Genomic DNA, 20,119 nt, shown 5'->3' with positions numbered 1-20,119 from the left:
GAGTGGGTTCCATCCACTCACAGCAATAAACGGAGGTGAATGCCAAGTGTGTAGACATTCTACAGACTGTAGTCAATCCCATCCTACCACTTCCGGTGAGTTGGCAAGGAATGTAAATGGTTTTGGGCTGCCCTGCCCCTCTTTGGGGCAGATAATCCAAAGCTCACTTTAAAAAAAAATTTTTAAATTTAATTTATTTTTTAAATTTACATCCAAATTAGTTAGCATATAGTGCAACAATGATTTCAGGAGTAGATTCCTTAATGCCCCTTACCCATTTAGCCCATCCCCCCTCCCACAACCCCTCCAGTAACCCTCTGTTTGTTCTCCATATTTAAGAGTCTTTTATGTTTTTGTCCCCCTCCCTGTGTTTTATTATTTTTGCTTCTCTTCCCTTATGTTCATCTGTTTTGTCTCTTAAAGTCCTCATATGAGTGAGGTCATTTGATATTTGTCTTTCTCTGACTAATTTCGATTAGCATAGAACCCTCTAGTTCCATCCACATAGTTGCGAATGGCAAGATTTCATTCTTTTTGATTGCCACAAACTCATTTTCTACAGATGGAGGGTTGGTTGGTAGTCAAATGTGAGTAATGCAGCCGTACCAGAACTCCAGAGAGTTACATGCCCATATGTCATTCAGCATTTGTCCATGTGAATAGCTGTGGTTATCTAAGTTTCGGGCTTTCCTACCATTTCTGGGGGAACATTTCCAGACCATTCTGAGATGCTTCTGTTAGAGAGAGAGGCTTTTTTTTTTTTTTTTTTTTTTTTTTGACTGATGCGCTATTCCCAGATACTTTGTTTTAAAAATGTAGACATCTTCCTTAGGAGAGACAGCATTGTGAGCCAGAGCAGAGCCAGCTCAAAAAAGAGGAGGGAGAAGTTCTGGGCATTGAGTACAACAGCATTTAGTGGGGAGAAGGGAGAAGGCTGACTAGGAGGGAGAAGTGTTTTCACCTTCACCCACCCTGCGCTGATGATAATCCCTTTGCTCTTTATTGAAATAGCAAAGGCAGTTGGGCAGGAACTCTTATCTTCCAACCACAAGACCGAATCCACTCGCCTTCCCTTCTATCATGACAGGAGAGGTGTCCCTGAGGACAACCGTTCTCTTGAGCTCTGGTGTTTATGCCCCACTGCCTGCTCAGGACTTTTGTCTCATCAACACCAACTCCTCCCTCTCTCTCAGGTTGTTGACAACAGCTATGAACATGCCCAAGAGTCTGCTGTTGTGAAGAAGTCCTCCCTTGACCCTATGTCCCTCTGCAGCCACCACCCCACTTTTTTGTGTTCCTTCCCAAAGAGCTGTACTTTTTATTTGTTGTCTCCATGCCTACATCACACAATTCTTTCTTCCTTCTATTCTGGTGGGTCTTCTGTATCCACCATTCCTTGGAGACCCACATGCCAAAGCCACCACTGGCCTCCATCTAGTGGCCACTTCTCTGTCCTCATCCTACCCTGTTGGCAGAGTTGGACACAGGTAACCACTCCCTCCCTTTTGAAAAGCTTCCTTACTTTGGTTTGTGTGACAACCCGCTCCCCTGGTTTTTCTTTGCCCTGGCTGCCCTTTTCAGTCACCTTTGCTGGCTCCTCTTCTCAGACCTCTCAATGCCGGCATGTCCCAGGCTCAGTTGTGGGTCTTCCTTCTTTTCAGGAGTCCAATTTAGTCCTGTGGCTTCATTTGCCATCCATTTCTCTGCTTGCTGTCCATTCCTAAGTTTGTGTCTCCAGCCTGCATGTTATCTCTGAGCTTCAGACTTGTATATTTGGCTGACTCCTTGACGTCTTCACTTGAATATATAATTGGTGTCTCAGACTAAACATGTCCAAGACAGAACCTTTGACCCACCACCTCCTTTACCCATCCTTTGACCATCCTTTCTTGGTCTTCCTCAGCAAATGGCACTAATTTTTACCCAGTGACTCTTACAAAAAATCTAAGAAGTTATCTTTGATTCATTTCTTTTTCTCTTTCCCGCATCCAATCCACTGGGAAGACCATTACTTTTACCTCTAAATTAGAATCCAAAATCTCTTTATTCTTTCTTCATCTTCCATTATTGACGCTTGGACTCACGATAGTCTAAGCCACCAACATCCCTTGGATGGTGCAATAGTCTCCTTATCTGTATCCTGTACATATAGTCCATTCTTTACACTGTGGTTAGAATAGTGTTTTTAAAACACGAATTTGGTAATGTTATGTTTTGCCTAAAATCTTACATGTTTTCCCAATGATCTTGATCCAAATTCCTCAGTATGGCTTACAACACTCAAGTGATGGTGGCCTTTATCTGCCTCTCAATTTCATCTCACCGCTCTCAGTGGTGTGCCAAAGCTATGCTATCTACTTGGGAGAGCTGGCTGTGTGCATCTGTTTCCAGTTTTGTATTTCATGAAATCACATTGGTAGCTTGGTAGGTGGAAGCATTTATACCTTGGAACTGGTAAATGCTACAAACCAGAACTTTTTGTTTTGTTTCTCAGAAGGCCAGTGGTTAGAACACCTCCCAGCACTGATGCTCCCCTTTGCCACTATGGTCCAGCCTCACGGGCGTTCTCATCCAGGCGGTTGCTGTCTGAAAGCCTTTATACTTACAGTTCTCTCTCTGATGGATTGTTCTTCCTTTCCGTGTTTGGGGCCTTCTTACCATTTAGGTCTTAGTTCAGAGTCATTTCCTAGGAAAGTCCTTCCTTGAGCTTATTCAAGAACCCCATTTTCAATTCTATCACATCACTCTGTTAGTGCCATCATGGCATGTGCCTCTAACTGAAGTAAATTATTTTCTTACTTGTTTATTCTTTGTCTCCCCGTGTTAAAATATTCCCTTCTGTGTTTCTAGCACCTGGAACAGGGTCTGCCACGTGGTTGGTGCTCACTAAACATTACCGAATGAATAAATGAACTTTGTTAATATGGTTTATAGTTTCTGGGCCTCAATTTCCTCATCTAAAAACGGGATCATTAAAGTGATGTCACCAAGATGGTAAAGTAGAAGACTCCAGCCTCTGTCCCCCTACAAAGATCAACAATTAGACAGCTATCCATGAACCAAAGCAGCTCTGGGAGGACTCTGGAGTCCACGAAAAAAAGTGCAGCGATACAGTAGAACATAAAACCTACAAAGAGCTGCACAAAAAGGGAAGGAAGAACAGCTTCACTTGGCTTTTGCATCATCCCTTCCCCCCAAACCAGTGTTGTTCAGCAACCATGAGGGAACTTGCCAGCTGGACCGAGTTCTCCCTGGAAAGGGAAAAGCAGGGTCAGCAACCAGCTTCCCCAGCCCTTTGGCGGCACTGCATGAAGGATGCTCTTTGGTTTTACCCCAGAGACCAGCAAAGCTAGATATACAGGGACAACTAGGAGCAGAGAAGAACAGGGGCTACCAAGTATGAGCCATGCAGTGGGAGTGACCAGGGTTCCGAGTGACCTGCTCTGCAGAGGACCCCAGCAACTTCTGCCACTAAAGAAACCAACAGCCAGCACAGCTGCCATGGACCTTCCGCAGATGGCACTGTGTTTTGTCCCACAGGTATTCCTATTCCCAGCCTCCAGCCATCTGAATCTCTCCCTACTTCATCCCGCATTCCTCCATCAGAACCTGGGACCTGCAACCACCAGCCATCCCCGTCCCCTGTGGCCGTGTGGGTATGAAATGCCAGCCTGGACCTCAGAAGCTGACCCCCTACTGCCATTCATGCCTGCTTGTGGCTACCCCTTCCAGTTGTGCACTTGGGGGCCACTGGCCGGCCTCTCACCACCAGCCCCTACTGCTGTGTGTACACACCCATGGTGAAATCCTATAGCCATGGAAATTCATGCTGACAGCCAAGGCCCTGACAGCTGCTTGTGGGCTTGGGCCTGTGCCGCTCACCTGCAGCTAGCTCCTCCTAAAGCTCTGCACTTGAACCCCCTGGCTCCGGCCCCCATCACTGGCATCCACTGCCATGCACCTGTGGAGAGAACGCACGTCCATAGTCAGGGCCCTGCAGCTGCTAGTACGCCTGCAGTTGGCCCAGGCCATTGCTGCTGGCTTTGGCTGCCACTACTACATGAGTAGCTGCAATTGGCACCTTCCACTGTACAGGCATCTGCGTGCCCCTGCACTTGGAGGAAAAGGCAACCTATGGAATGGGAGAAAATATTTGCAAACCACTTATCTGGCAAGGGGTTAATATCCAAAATATATAGGGAACTCATATACCTCAATAGCAAAAGAAATATTCAGTTTAAAAATGGGCAAAGGACTTGAGTTGAATAGATATTTCCTCAAAGAAGACCTACAAGTCAACAAATACATGAAAAGTGCTCAATCAACATCAGGGAAAATACAAATGAAAACCACAGGAGATATCACCTTATACCTGTTAGAGTATTATCAAAAAGATAAGAGATAAGGAAATGCTGGCAAGGATTTGGAGGAAAGGGAACCCTGGTGCACTGTTGTAGGAATGTAAATTGGTGCAGCCATTATGGAAAACAGTATGGAGTTTCCTTAAAAAATTAAAAATAGAACTGTCATATGATCCATCAATTCCACTTCTGGGTATATGTCCAAAGGAAATAGAGTCACTATCTCAAAGAGATTTCGGCACTCCCATATACATTGCATCTTTATTCACAAATAGCCAAGACGTGGAAATGATATGTGTCCACCTATGGATGAATGGATAAAGAAAACATTATATACATGTAATACATATATTACATATATACACATACAGATATAATGGAATATTATTCAGCCATAAAAAGGAAATCCTGCCATTTGCAATAATGCAGATGGACCTTGAGGGTATTATGCTAAGTGAATAAGTCAGAGAAAGACAAATGCCATATGATCTCACTTACATGTGGCATCTAAAAACATTGAACTCATACAAACAGAAGTAGAATGGTGGTTACCAGGGGCTGGGGGTGGGGGAAATGGGGAGATGTTGGTCAGAGGGTACAAACACTCAGCTCTAAGATGAGTAAGTTTCAGGGATCTAAGGCACAGCATGGCAACCATAGCTAAAAATACTGTATTGTATACTTGAAAGTTGGTGCGAGACTAGAGCTTTAAAGTTCTCACCATAATAACAACAACAAAATGGCAGTTATGTTAGATTAAGGATGTGTTAACTTACCTTATTGTAGCCAACATTTCACAATATATACAGTTATCAAATCATCACATTGTATACCTTAAACTTGCACAATATGATATTTCAATTCTGTCTCAGTAAAGCTGGGAAAAAAAGGGCACACACACAAAAAGTGGGATTTTTTTTTTTTCATTGAACATTTGTTAAGCTCTTGTCCTGAGCACTGTGCCAGATGTTGGACTGAAAATTAAACTCACCCACATGATTGTTCTGCAGGATAAAATGTGAAGTTTGTAAAAATAACAGTAAAGTGCTGTACAAATATGGTTATTCAACGACTGTGGGCATTACAGGGGATTTATTTTTTATTTTCTCTTCAGTAAGAGTATCTTTCTTATGTAATAAAAAGGAATTTGTGGTGTTGGTTGTTATTATAGTGGACCTATTTCACTTGGTTTTTTATTGCCTCCAGGCCATTCCAGAATTGCCATTTGGATACTTCTGATCATCTCAATAACTGAGGACATAAAGCACTTTCTTAAGAGAGGAATAAAGATCAATACTGTTGTTTTTCTAGGAAAAGGGCCTGGAGGAAGCAGAGATAGGAAGGGAATTGGCAAAGATAAAATTGCTTTTGTAAAATAGCAAAGTTAGACACAAAAATTGGGCACTAGTACCATTTGTTCTTATAACTGGAAAGGACCTTAGATACCATCTGGTCCAAAGGAATCCATTTTATAAGTGGGAAGATAGAGCAGAGAAGTTAAGTATGATTATAGGTCAATCAAGTTGTGTAAAAGCTGGAATCCCAGCCTTTCACTCTTCTTCTTCTTCTGCACCTGATGGCTAACATTGGCCATGAACAATATCACAGTCTATGGTGATATGGTGATATGGTGAACAATATCACAGACAGTCTATGGTGGCTAAAATAGATGTGTTAGTGATGAAGGGAGCCTGAGTCAGCATACTTGGATATGAGGTTTGGTCCTTGTTTTGTGCCAAATCATGGTGCCATTGGAACAAGTCACTGCCCTCCTCTGTGCCTCAGTCTTCTATTTCTTCTTAAGAGGGAGGGAATGGTGGGGTGGAAGCAGACATTCAACAAACCCCTGTTATCTTGGAGCTAGGTCACAGGGTTGGGGGTGACCAGTTTACTCACAGAATTAAATTTAATTTGCCCACAGAATTAAATCCAAACTATCCTGTGGCATTCTGTTTCTTCTAAACACCAGCCTTGCCTCCTTCTATACTAGCCATGTCCTACCCTCCCTCTGGTCACATCTGACTCTGCCCTCTGCACTTCCCTCTCTTTATCTTCTTTGCCTCTGTTTCATCTGCCCCATGTCCATTAATAGAAGTTCTCATTTTTTGGGGTCTAGCTTTTATGAAAGCTGTCTTGAACTTCATCCCTGTTCTTCCCTACACCTTCCCTGCCCAAGCCAGAGTCTATGTTTATTTCCTTTTGTGGTCATGGGACCCGGTTAGTATGCCTCTTGTGGTACTTAATATTGGGACCAAAGATTCTGAGACTTTATCAGCCAGAGAGACAAACAACTATGGTGTGTGGACTGTAGCCTGGACTTGCTGATGCAGGGCCTCTGCCTTCTCCCCAAGTCTCCCCAATGTTTTAGGAATTTTCCACAGTTGTGGTGCAGCCCACAAGTTCAGGGGCAAGTCCATGCACATCTTTGGTTCCTCTCTTCTACAGTTGGCTTCCTTAAGTTCCGGGAGTTCCAGAAAGCTGCTCCACAGCCTGTAGAATGAGTGGGGAGGGGTCTTCAACAGTTATGCTGTCATTTGGCTCCCCGCAAACAGCAGGAGACACAGACTCTCAAAAAAATTGTTGCATTGCTCTCTGGTCCTAACCTGAGGGCTCAAAACTAGTGCCCCAGGCTAAGCAGGAGGATAGATATAGCCCACCTTCACTATCATATTTGTCTAATCTTTCTGCTCTCTAGAGCAGATATTATATATATAATATGTGCATATAATGTGTATTATATTGTATTATATATAATATAAATTACATGTAACATATCATGCTATATATTATATATGTGTATACATATATGTATATATAAAATGTTACATGTTCTGCATATATATAATATGCATATATCATATGTACTCATTAATTTTTGAATAAAATTGCTTATTTTGTAATTTACTTTTATTTTCATGCAGCACCATATAATGAACTTTATCCTTGCCATAAGATAGTCTACTTAAATGTGATCTCCAATGGCTGCAAAATATTCTATCATGTGGATATACCAAAAGTTATTTAACTGGTTTTCAATTGTTGGGTGATCAGGTTTTTTCCAACTTTTTATAAGTTAGTTTGAATAATACTAGTAAACATCAATAAAATACATAAAATTTGCTACATATCCCTGCTTTTTTCCTATAAGTAGAATTTCTGGGCCAAAGGAGAGGCATTTTGAAGATTTCAGATACTTACTGCCTTTGTACTCTTCTATTCAAGGTTTATTGCATTCAGCGTGACTCACGGTTTGGGGAGCAGAGGAGGAGGTGGAGACTGCGGTCCCCTCCCTGTCCCCACAGACCTCCTTGGGTGAGGTTAGAGAGTCAGGACAGGTAGAGCTTGCCCTGGTAGATCCTGCTTCCTGCATTTCTTTTTAATCCACCCAGCCCAGTCTTACTGTCCAAGTGTCTTTTAACTCCAGGAGCTTAAGCACTGAGGGTAGGTCAGGGTTGGAGGAGGGGCTGCAAAGCTTCCATGGCCTGGGGAATGGTGGGGCAGTCTGGTCCAGGGTAACCCAAGTGATTCTGGTTCTAAGGAGACAGGAAAAAAATGATTGACAGAAGTTGTCAAAGTATAAGTTTTAAGGTGTTAAAAATATAACTCTCATAGGGCTCCTGGGTGTCTCAGTTGGTTAAGCGTCTGACTTCGGCTCAGGTCATTATCTTGTGGTCTGTGAGTTCCAGCCCTGCGTCGGGCTCTGTGCTGGACTCAGAGCCTGGAGCCTGTTTCAGATTCTGTGTTTCCTTCTCTCTCTGCACTTCCCCCACTCACACTCTGTCTCTCTCTCCCTCTCAAAAGTAAATAAACAGTTAAAAAAAAAATTAAAAAATATAACTGTCTCACAAATATATAGGAAATGTATAAAAATATATTTAACTCCATATTAAGGCTACCAAAAGTATGGCAAAGCTAGTCAAAGGAGGAGATAAGGGACAGATCTCTCTCTCTCTGTCTCTATATCATCTATATCTATATCTAATCTATGTATCTATATATCTATATCTTTCTATCTCTATCTCCATCTATCCATATCTATATAATCTCCGTACATAGATATAGATACCTATATATGTATGTATGTATATATATATATATATATACATACATCACACACGCACACATATATGTGTGCGTGTGTGTGCGCATATATATATATATATATATATATATATATATATACATACACATAAAGTCAGTGGAATAAAGAACGTTGGGGTAAGATGGCAAGGTTAGATATAAACCAGGGCCATAATATCATAGCAGCTGGGTTACCATTTTTCTGAACAGAACTACTTTGCTATTTTACTGGACAAAAATGACTCAACCCCTCAATCTTCTGCAAGTTAATGTCTAATTCTATAGTGTCTGGGCCTTGATCATGAGTAAACAGTAAATCAAACAAAAAGATACTTTCCTCTAGAGAAGGGGTCAGCAAACTGGTTTGTGGGCTCAATCTGGCCTTCTGCCTGTTTTGTAATAAAAATATATTGGAACACAGCCATATCCATTTGTTATAGGTTGTCAATAACTGTTTTTAAGATATAACAGCAGTGTTGAATAGTTGTGCCAGAAAACCTTATGGTCCTCAGGCCTAGAAGATTTACTATCTGGCCTCTTACAGAAAATATTTTGTGGACCCCTGCCCTACAGCATTGGATGCTTTTTAGGTGGGTTCGTTAGACAGTGAAAAGGCACAAATAGTCTTTTTGTCTTTTCCCCACATTTTAGATAACCTTTCTTAATACAATATTTTAGCCCTTTCCCTCTTATTTCTGACCTCAAAGAGGCAGTTCTATCTTAGCCAGTCTAGTTATTTAGACTTTAGTGATGCCAAATCTGTAAAGAGCAGGGAGTCTAGGGCATGGCATATGGATTCTAACAATTTGGAAGAGAAAGAGTGGAGACAGCTGTGTGGCAATGGATGAAAGAAAAAGAAAATTCCAAGAAATGTGGCTGGGGCTATGTATACTTTTCATGGGGTTCATGAAAATTTAAATTCAAATTGCTTTTTGTTGCCAAAGAGTGTGTGGGGTGGGGGGTGGGCAGCGGGTGGCAGGATATGGATGGATGTTTGTCCTTCTGGGACTCAGTGCTGAGACTCAGCAGCATAGTTGCTCATCATCAGGGACTCAAAGGGACTGTTAATGCACTGGGAAGGAGTAAGACAGGCACAGCTTCATAAAGACCACTCCGGGAGGGTCCTCCCTCCGTGGTCTTCTGAATTGAGTGCTGTGAAGGAGGCTGACTTCCTTAATGTCAAATTTTTTGGGTGGGGGGTGGTTCAGTGTTTAAATGTTGCATGTATACATGGAAAAGACATTTACAATTATTGGAGCCTAAATTTACATAATTAATTTTTTTACAATTATAAATTTCAAAAAGCCAAAATTTTCTTAACATGTTAAGTTCAACTTAAAACTCTTGCTGTTCTAGGGACACCTGCGTGACTTAGTCAGTTAAGCGTCTGACTCTTGATTTAGGCTCAGGTCATGATCTCACAGTTTGTGGGATCAAGCCCCATGTTGGGCTCCACGCTGACAGTTCGGAGCCTGTTTGGGGTTCTTTCTCTCTCCCTCTGTTTCTACCCCTCCCCCGCTCTCAAAATAAACTTAAAAAATATTGCTATTCTATTTATAATGCCAGTTTTTGGTATAACAATGAGAAAAACCATTTTCACTTTTTAAGTTCCTGCTCAGTTATTTTATTGCTTAATGTATTAAGTTCCCCTAAATATTTACCTTTCTTTTCTACCACAGTTAATTGAGGTCCCTTAAATACTTTAAACTACAAATTTAATGTATCTGCAAATTTAATATATAATTCTTTCAAATACTTCAAATGCCTGCCAAGGCAGACTTAAAAACCTAATAAACAAAATATTTCCAAGCATCTGAGTAATTTCCTGTAACTTCAAAAAAAAAAAAAAAAAAAAAAGCAAATGAAAACCAAAGTAATAAATCAGGCTATAAAAATTGAAACAATTTTTACAAACATAAGCAAATTGTTTTCTACCCTTCAAATTAAAACCAGAAGTCTAATATCAATTACACATTTCAAATTGAAATTACAAAGATAAATTTCAGATTCTTTAATGTTTCAGTTTCTTTAATTGTTTCAAACTCATTGAGTAACAAAGACAGATTACCGGGACAATCTTAAAACTTATTTCTAAACATAAAAGTGTTAAAGCTGTGGGTTTCATTTACATCATCAGCTCTATGCTTTTTTTTTTTTTCTTAAACATTTTCTTGGAGTTGTAAAGCCATTTAATACAGGGGTACAGATCACCAATTAACCATCTGAGATGGTTCCTAAGCCAAAGATTCTGACCCTGAGGTTCCTGGGTCAGATTCAGGAACTTGTTTTGAGCTATAGGTTTGAGAATTTGAGACAGTGTCATTGGTCTCTTTTTGGGTAACTTGATGCAAACCACCTGTAATTCCTAGAGTCAATTCTTAGAGTTGGGGCCAGGCTGGTAAGTCAGTGGGAAGCCTTAGCTGTGAAATGGTCTCACAACTAAGCCCCATAGACCTTTCAAATGTTACCGTTGCCCAATTTTTATCTTAACTGCTTTCAACTTTTTCCACCTGATACAGAAAGATGAGCTCTTTCCCCTTATTTGGTACTTAGTTATTATCTTTTATTGCTTTATCAGCTAATTTACAAATTTTTTAGTATCTGATTTTTTTCAACATTTGCTGAAGACTACAATTCTGCACTCACTATAATGATTAATGAGTGCTTTAAAATCTCAGCATTCTTATGTATTTAGTGCCTGTGATGGCATAAATTCTTATGCATTTATTACCTGTGATAGCCACTGCTCACAGCTGCCATATGATAATGAGTAGGAGGGAGATGCCTCTGAGACTTTTCTAGAATCCAGTAGGACCTTAAAACGGGTTGAAGGAAAGCACAACAACATTTGGAGTTTGGCAGAGGATGACTCCAAGAGAATGTGCCAGTGGCCAGGGCAGCTCAACCTGTTTGGTTTGAGAGTAAGATCTGGGCAGTGAAAATGGTCCTGCTTATGGAGCCAGGAGAGGAGAACCCAGTCTGTGCAGGAATAACACCCACAGGGACCTGAGTAGCTAGTGTGACTGAGCACACTCTGTGGATCTCATTCAGAAGACAGGCACTGTCAGGAGAAGAGTTGCCTTGTATTTCTCCCCCAGGAATTACTGACCGACTTGTATCTATCCATGTACATCACCTCCCTTCCTCACCTTCCCTCAGGGCTACTCTAGGCTTTGCCTCCTGTGATCCTCCTTTTCCTCTTCTGTATCATTTCTCTCTCCCTCCTACCGATTGATTTATACGAGCCTACCAAACCTACTGATGTGCTATAACAACTCCCATCTTAAACATAAAAATCCTATTTGATTTTACAGCCCTCTCCGGCTACCACTGTGTTTCTCTATCCCTCTTGCTCCCCCTTTTCTTTTACAGCAAAACTATGCAAAGGAGTCTTGGCTACTCACTGGCTCCATTTGCTTGCCTTTCATTCTCTCCTGAATCAATTCCTAGAAGGGCTTTGTCCTTAAGCTCTGTCCTCTTGTTATGGCCACCCACAACCTCTTTTTCACCAGAGTCAATGGCCAGGTCCTCATGTACATGACCTCTCTGTATTGTTGGACCTGCTGGACCTCCTCCTTTACCCGCTTTCTCCTGTTGTCCTCTCCCTTCTCCTGGTTTTTCCCTCACCTCACTGGTTACTCCTCCTCAATCTCCTTTGATGGTCTATTTCTTCCTTTCAACCTCTCTATGTTGTCGTTCCCAGGGCTCAGTCTTCAGCCATTCTTTCTTTTCCAGCAACTCACTCTTGTTAGGTAGTATCAGGTGACCCATGGCATCATACACTTGCTACATGCCAGATATTTCTGAATCTGAATCTAAAGGGAGATTTGGATTTTATATTCTTGTGGCTAATAGGTATCTCAAATACAGCTTGGTTAAAACAGAACTTTTGGTCCACCCCTTTCTCCACAAAAGAACATGATATCTGCTGCTTCCCGAGGCTGCCCTATTTCTTTAAATACCCCAATTTACCCAGCTACTCAGCTCTTAAACCTGAGTCCCCTTTGATTTCTCTCTTTCTCTCATCTGCTACATTTACTCCATCAGCCAGTTCTGTTGTTTCCATGCCCAGAATATATCCCCCACCACTTATTACCCTGGTCCAGGATACTATTATTTCCTGCATAGTCCATTGCCACAGTCTCCTAACTAGTTTCTCTGCTTCCACTTTTGTCATCCTTTCTTCCTGTCCCCAGGCTCCATTCTTCACACAACAGCAAGATGATAAAGAATACAAGAGATTATCTCTTCCGTGTTTAAGAACCTCCAATGGTTTTGCATGACACACTAGGTCCACCCTTCTTGCATAGAGACCTGGCCCTTGTCCGTCTCTCCTGTGCTCACCCTGCCTCAGCCACATTGGCCTTCTTCCTGTGCCTTATTTATGTCAAGCCCACTTCTGACCTTGGGGACTTCACGTCTAGAAGTTCCCTTCTTTTGGCACACTGTTCCCCTAGATCTTAGCAAGATTGATACCTTATCTATATTCAGTACTCTACTTAAGCTACTTTCTCAGAGGGACATTTCCTGACCACCTTACCTAAAATAAAATAAAAATAACATCTTTCATTGCTAACCCACCCAGTTATTCTCCATCCTATTGCTGTGTTTGGTTATTTTCCTATCACTGATGATGAACTGATCCACAGATGCTAGAGCTGATACCTGACGTTGCTCCCACCCTGCATTGTTACAGAGGAACAAAAAACGTCAGAGTTAAGAGTGGGCCCAGGCCTCTCACTCCAACCTTTAACCCCTCACCACGAAGTAGAGCTCAATTAGGTGCTGTGTAGTCACCTGATGCCCTGACATCAGCTGTGGTCACTCCTGGCATTCATCCAGTCCAATAAACAGCATGAGGGCAGGCAGCCATGTGAATAGCAGAAAGGAGGCAGGCTTACCTTCACTTCCCATTGTATATTTGCTCTTCTACCCTTCAAGAAAGAAGAGAACGCCAGTCTTCCCACACATGGCTCCTCTCAGGAAGTTACATTGCTCTGGGGAATCGGGACCCCTGGGGCACTAAACAAAGGGAATGTCTCAGTCCCCAGTGAAGGACTCCAAGGACTTTTGCGGCTTCCGGTGATTTCCATTTCTTAACTTCCAACAAAACTGAAGAAGGACCTAAATAAGTTGTTGAATAATAAGTCATTAAACATAGTTTTTTTTTCAATATATGAAATTTATTGTCAAATTGGTTTCCATACAACACCCAGTGCTCATCCCAAAAGGTGCCCTCCTCAATACCCATCACCCACCCTCCCCTCCCTCCCACCCCCCATCAACCCTCAGTTTGTTCTCAGTTTTTAACAGTCTCTTATGCTTTGGCTCTCTCCCACTCTAACCTCTTTTTTTTTTTTTTTTTTTTTTCCTTCCCCTCCTCCATGGGTTTCTGTTACGTTTCTCAGGATCCACATAAGAGTAAAAACATATGGTATCTGTCTTTCTCTGTATGGCTTATTTCACTTAGCATCACACTCTCCAGTTCCATCCACGTTGCTACAAAGAGCCATATTTCGTTCTTTCTCATTGCCATGTAGTACTCCATTGTGTATATAAACCACAATTTCTTTTATCCATTCATCAGTTGATGGACATTTAGGCTCTTTCCAGAATTTGGCTATTGTTGAGAGTGCTGCTATAAACATTGGGGAACAAGTGCCCCTATGCATCAGTACTCCTGTATCCCTTGGGTAAATTCCTAGCAGTGCTATTGCTGGGTCATAGGGTAGATCTATTTTTAATTTTTTGAGGAACCTCCACACTGCTTTCCAGAGTGGCTGCACCAATTTGCATTCCCACCAACAGTGCAAGAGGGTTCCCGTTTTTCCACATCCTCTCCAGCATCTATAGTCTCCTGATTTGTTCATTTTGGCCACTCTGACTGGCCTGAGGTGATATCTGAGTGTGGTTTTGATTTGTATTTCCCTGATGAGGAGCGACGTTGAGCATCTTTTCATGTGCCTGTTGGCCATCCAGATATCTTCTTTAGAGAAGTGTCTATTCATGTTTTCTGCCCATTTCTTCACTGGGTTATTTGTTTTTCGGGTGTGGAGTTTGGTGAGCTTTTTTTTTTTTTTTTTAATTTTTTTTTTAATGTTTATTTATTTTTGAGACAGAGAGAGACAGAGCATGAATGGGGGAGGGGCAGAGAGAGAGGGAGACACAGAATCGGAAGCAGGCTCCAGGCTCTGAGCCATCAGCCCAGAGCCTGACGCGGGGCTCGAACTCACGAACCGTGAGATCGTGACCTGAGCTGAAGTCGGATGCTCAACCGACTGAGCCACCCAGGCGCCCCTGGTGAGCTCTTTATAGATTTTGGATACTAGCCCTTTGTCCGATATGTCATTTGCAAATATCTTTTCCCATTCCGCTGGTTGCCTTTTAGTTTTGTTGGTTGTTTCCTTTGCTGTGCAGAAGCTTTTTATCTTCATAAGGTCCCAGTAATTCACTTTTGCTTTTAATTCCCTTGCCTTTGGGGATGTGTCGAGTAAGAGATTGCTACGTCTGAGGTCAGAGAGGTCTTTTCCTGCTTTCTCCTCTAGGGTTTTGATGGTTTCCTGTCTCACATTCAGGTCCTTTATCCATTTTGAGTTTATTTTTGTGAATGGTGTGAGAAAGTGGTCTAGTTTCAACCTTCTGCATGTTGCTGTCCAGTTCTCCCAGCACCATTTGTGAAAGAGACTGTCTTTTTTCCATTGGATGTTCTTTCCTGCTTTGTCAAAGATGAGTTGGCCATACGTTTGTGGGTCTAGTTCTGGGGTTTCTATTCTATTCCATAGGTCTATGTGTCTGTTTTTGTGCCAATACCATGCTGTCTTGATGATGACAGCTTTGTAGTACAGGCTAAAGTCTGGGATTGTGATGCCTCCTGCTTTGGTCTTCTTCAAAATTACTTTGGCTATTCGGGGCCTTTTGTGGTTCCATATGAATTTTAGAATTGCTTGTTCTAGTTTCGAGAAGAATGCTGGTGCAATTTTGATTGGGATTGCATTGAATGTGTAGATAGCTTTGGGTAGTATTGACATTTTGACAATATTTATTCTTCCAATCCATGAGCAGGGAATGTCTTTCCATTTCTTTATATCTTCTTCAATTTCCTTCATAAGCTTTCTATAGTTTTCAGCATACAGATCTTTTACATCTTTGTAAACATAGTTTTTGATGATAGATGACTGACTATGTGATTTTGGCAAGTAACTTAGAAAGATTTCAAAGAATTGTGTGACATAGCTACAATAAAATTCCTTTCATTCCTATCTATGTATTATTTATATGTACATGTTTTCCCACTACCTATAGGATCAATGTTGAATAGGATCATTCTAATTATGAGTAATATATAAATGTATGAAATAATTTTTTAAAAAGCTTGGTCTCATCAAGATATATCACAAGTAATCAATATGTATTTTTTTAAATAAAGAATATCAGTCAGTCTCTCTTTTTTTTTTTTTTTTTTTAATGTTTTACTATTTATTTTTGGGAGAGAGAGACAGACACAGCATGATCCAGGAGGGGCAGAGAGAGGGAGACACAGAATCCGAATGAAGCAGGCTCCAGGCTCTGAGCCATCAGCACAGAGCCCGACGTGGGGCTCGAACTCACGAACCGTGAGATCATGACCTGAGCCGGTCAGACGCTTAACTGACTGAGCCACGCAGGCGCCCCGTTAATAATCAATATTCATAATATGTTTATATATTTATGTTATTTTGATCAATTGTATGCTAACAATAATTGTAATGATGACTCAATCTAGAAGATTTTTTTTTAATTTAACGTCCTATATTTACATAAAAAAATAAGTTTTTTTTTTAAATTAAGTTTTGATTGAACACATTTTTATTATTGCAAAGAAGTATCATAGAATGATCAGTAAAATGTTTTTAGGCATGATATGTGTTACATTATATTAAAATTTCATGGGAGAAATGAATGGATATATCAGTTCAAGAAAAAAAGGAATGCTGTTAATTTTCTCCCGTTAAAGTGGAATTTTTAGATGTATAACATGTAATTTTTAGATGGATGACAGTAAGAATCAGTCACTGAGGTATTAGGATTTTGTTGGATATGTTTATAAGTGATGTAGCAGTTTTCTTTTTATGTCAAACTTACAGTATTCCAGAAATGATAACCTTTGTAATTAACTATTTAAAATCACAAAAAATTTTAGATTTTAACCTAAAACATGTATGTTGGCAAAGGGGTGAAGTCATAGTTTTTCAGAATTCTTGTAGGTGGTTTGTATGCTAAAATATCAGAAGACCAATATCTTACAAGGATTAGGGCCCTGGAAGGGCCTTTTGGGGAAGGAATTGGACTCACTGCTCTAGAAGTGAGGCCCATGATGGATGGTGCATCGAGTACATTACATACTTGGGACAAGGGTCTCATCCCCAAGGCTAGGAGGGCACCGAGGCTTAGTTCCTCTACTTGACATCTCTTCCAGGTGTTCCTGATGTGTTGTATTTTATTTTACTTTATTTTTTGTTTCAGAGAGAGAACGAGTGGGGTAGAGAGACAGAAAGAGAGAGAGAGAGAGAGAGAGAGAGAGAGAGAGAGAATCCTAAGCAGGCTCTACCCTCAGCACAGAGCCCGATGTGGGGCTTCATCCCAGGACCCTGGGATCATGACCTGAGCCGAAATCAAGAGTCAGACACTCCACCTACTGAGCCATCCAGGCAGCCCAATGATATATTGTATTTTAAAGCCAAATACAGTGTGTAGATGCTCCCGTATGTATCTGGATTCCACACATCCCTCTGCTCCAGGGACTCATCCAAACTGAGCAGTCACACACAAACCATGTGGACCGTCTGGCTAGGTGATTCTTCAGGTTGACTTGCAGTGTCAGGATGCTCAGGTGGTGGCTAGGACTCCCTCATCTCACACTTCTGATCCCTGGCATATAAAGGATGTCATACCTTTTCTGTCTCTGAGGGCTGATGGGTTTGGGTGCCGGGATGGAGGTGAGGGGCTGGGGAGAAAGAGAAGCATTGGCCCCTTCAAACAGCCTGTGTGGAAGCTCAGGGCCAGGAAGAGGGTGGCTGAATACCAGTAACAACTGACACCTTGGTCCCCTGAGGGACCCAAGCACAGGCTTCACCTGGATCCCTCTAACTGCAGCTGCCTTATTTGCCAGAAGGTGAGATGTTCTCAGAGACAGGGAGACCCCTGATTTGAGAGAGTAGCCTAGGCCCCTGGCACCCTCCTTGTCTACCTTTCCTGGTCCGTGTGCCTCGTTTCATGGTTTCATGATTTGCTTTCCAAGAAGGATTTGAATTTTCATGATTATTTGTGGAAGCAAACAATCATACTTCTACAAATACGAAACATACTGCTTTGGGACTTCCCAGGGGGAAAATCTGTTCACTTGGCTTGCTCCAAAGTGCCAATTTAGAAGTCAGGATCTGGGTGAGATGTGATAAGAACTGGGAGGAGGCTCTGACTTTGGTTCTGCATCCCTGAGTGGGCATCACACCAGTTCTCTAAGTCATTCTCACCCTGGCTTCCAGTTGAATCAGATGTTTGTGGATAATTCAGCAAGGCTGTCCAGGGGGATGAGGAATGTGGCAGGGAGCAGGTCTGCACAGAAGGCAGGCTGACTTATCCTTCCTTCACTGGAAGGACATTGTAGCAACCACCCACCCCCAACCTAGACAAGCTCCCACACACCACTGCATCACTTACCTTCCCCCCACTAGATACTTGCTTACTCCAGCCCAAGCATATAGGATAAGCCACACCCTAACTGTATGGACTCAAATTTATAAGCACTTGCCTCCCACTGTCTGGGTACATGGGATCTCCTTGAAAGCTGGTAGCTGGTAGGTGTGGTGTGTTACCTGCTGGAGGTGCAGACAAATCGACTTCCCAGCCCATTGTAAAGACTACCTACTTCCGTTATATTGCATGCGGTTGGTAGAGTGGGGGGAGGGTTCTGGTTCTGGGGAGGGATCAGATCAAATCATCTGATCCTTTCCACTTAGAAACAGGCTATTTCTGGGCTTCTTGGTGGCTTAGTGGGTTGAGCATCCATCCGGCTCTTGATTTCGGCTCAGGTCATGATCTTACAGTTTCTGGGATCAAGCCCTGTGGTGGGCTCTGTGCTGACACCTTGCAGCCTGCTTGGGATTCTCTCTCTTCCTCTCTGTCTTTGTCCCTCCCTTGCTTGCATGCTTGCATACAGTGCATGCATGCTGGCTCTCTCTCTCTCTCTCTCTCTCTCTCTCTCTCTCTCAAAAATAAATAAATAAATGTTAAAAAGAATTAAGAGTTAGAAATAGGTTATTTTTCTTTTCCAGGATAAGAACACCTAGTGCAGAGAAAGGGAGAGCTCTTATCAGGGAAAGAACTTGGCTCCAAACCAGGAATAGAATAGCCCTTGGAAGGTCAATTTTAGTCTTTGGCTCAGTTCCGAGAATTGAAACCCATGTCTTTTGAACATTTTAATGCAGAGGATTGAAAAAAATTATGTAAGTAATTCACAAACACATTCTTCTTGTAAAAAATTCAAGCATAAAGCTAAAGTTCTTCTTAGCGACCTCCCCTCCTGCTCCACCCCCACCTTACCCTAACCCAAGTAACCACTATTTTTAGTCTAGTCAGTACCCTTCTAGAGTTCTCTGCCTTACATACTCTTAGAAGCACATGGTCATGCATTTTGGATGTGCAGTGCTTTTTTCTTTTATGTAAATAGTATCATCCTGTGCTAACAGTTTTGCAATTTGACTTTTCCTCTTGATGACTTGTCTGAATCTCTTTCCATTTCAGCACTATTAAAAATTTTTTTTAACTTAGCATGGTTTATTTAACCTTTTCCTTACCAGGGGGCATTTAGGTTGTTTCAACAAAGTTTACTTTGTTGAACTTTTTATAAACAATTCTAAAATAAACATCCTTGAAATTGTTTGGGGAAGGCACCAAACAGTGGAATTGCTGAGTCATAAGTCATGTTAAAAATAAATTAGACATGGGGCGGCTGGGTGGCTCAGTCGGTTAAGGGAGTGACTCTTGATTTTGGCTCAGGTCATGGTCTCAGCGTTTGTGAGTGCCAGCTCTGCATGGGACTCTGCACTGGCAGTGCAGAGTGGCCTTGGAATTCTCTCTCCCTCCCTCTGCCCCTCCCCTACTCTCTCTCTCTCTCAAAATAAATAAATAAATATTAAAAATATAAATTAGACATGGCCAAGTTTCTTTCCCAAATGGCTGTACCAATTTGCACTCATATAGTTGATTTGGAATCTGGCTTCCTCATGAGGTTCAATGGCTTCAAGTTTGTCATTCTTTCTGGCATGTTCTCCCTTTGGACCTGAGAGAGGTGGGTGGGATTGTATCAATCAACCAAGGAAAGGGGACAGTATCACTGCTGGGGATCCCAGGGGTACTTCTGCTTTCTTCCCTGAACTGGCCACCAGCCTCCCACCAGCTCTATCATGTACTGGGGAATGAGCACCATCCATGGACCAGCAGCCTGTCTCCTGCCAGCTCTATCATGTACTGAGAACGAGCACCACTTGGGTACCTTCCCATCCTTTGCACTGCAGTTATGAAGCAGACAGAGTTGGGAGAAGGAGCTATTGCCAGGTCGTAGGGCCTCCATCTAGCTCCTGTGCCCTAGCTTGTTCTGCGAATATTCTGAAGATGAGCAAACATTTCTAATAAATTTTATC

The 20,119-nt window shown here is 41.9% G+C and overlaps 1 protein-coding gene across 1 annotated transcript in view; it reads left to right on the top strand.

Moving 5' to 3' along the window:
* The window catches only part of LOC122216320 (interleukin-36 gamma-like), a 128,835-nt gene that overhangs the window by 2,907 nt on the left and 105,809 nt on the right, over nucleotides 1-20,119 (top strand). The window lies entirely within an intron of this gene.

The sequence above is a fragment of the Panthera leo genome, chromosome A3, assembly GCF_018350215.1.
Source record: "Panthera leo isolate Ple1 chromosome A3, P.leo_Ple1_pat1.1, whole genome shotgun sequence".
NCBI lineage: Eukaryota > Metazoa > Chordata > Mammalia > Carnivora > Felidae > Panthera > Panthera leo.
This window is presented reverse-complemented; position numbering and strand designations above follow the sequence as displayed.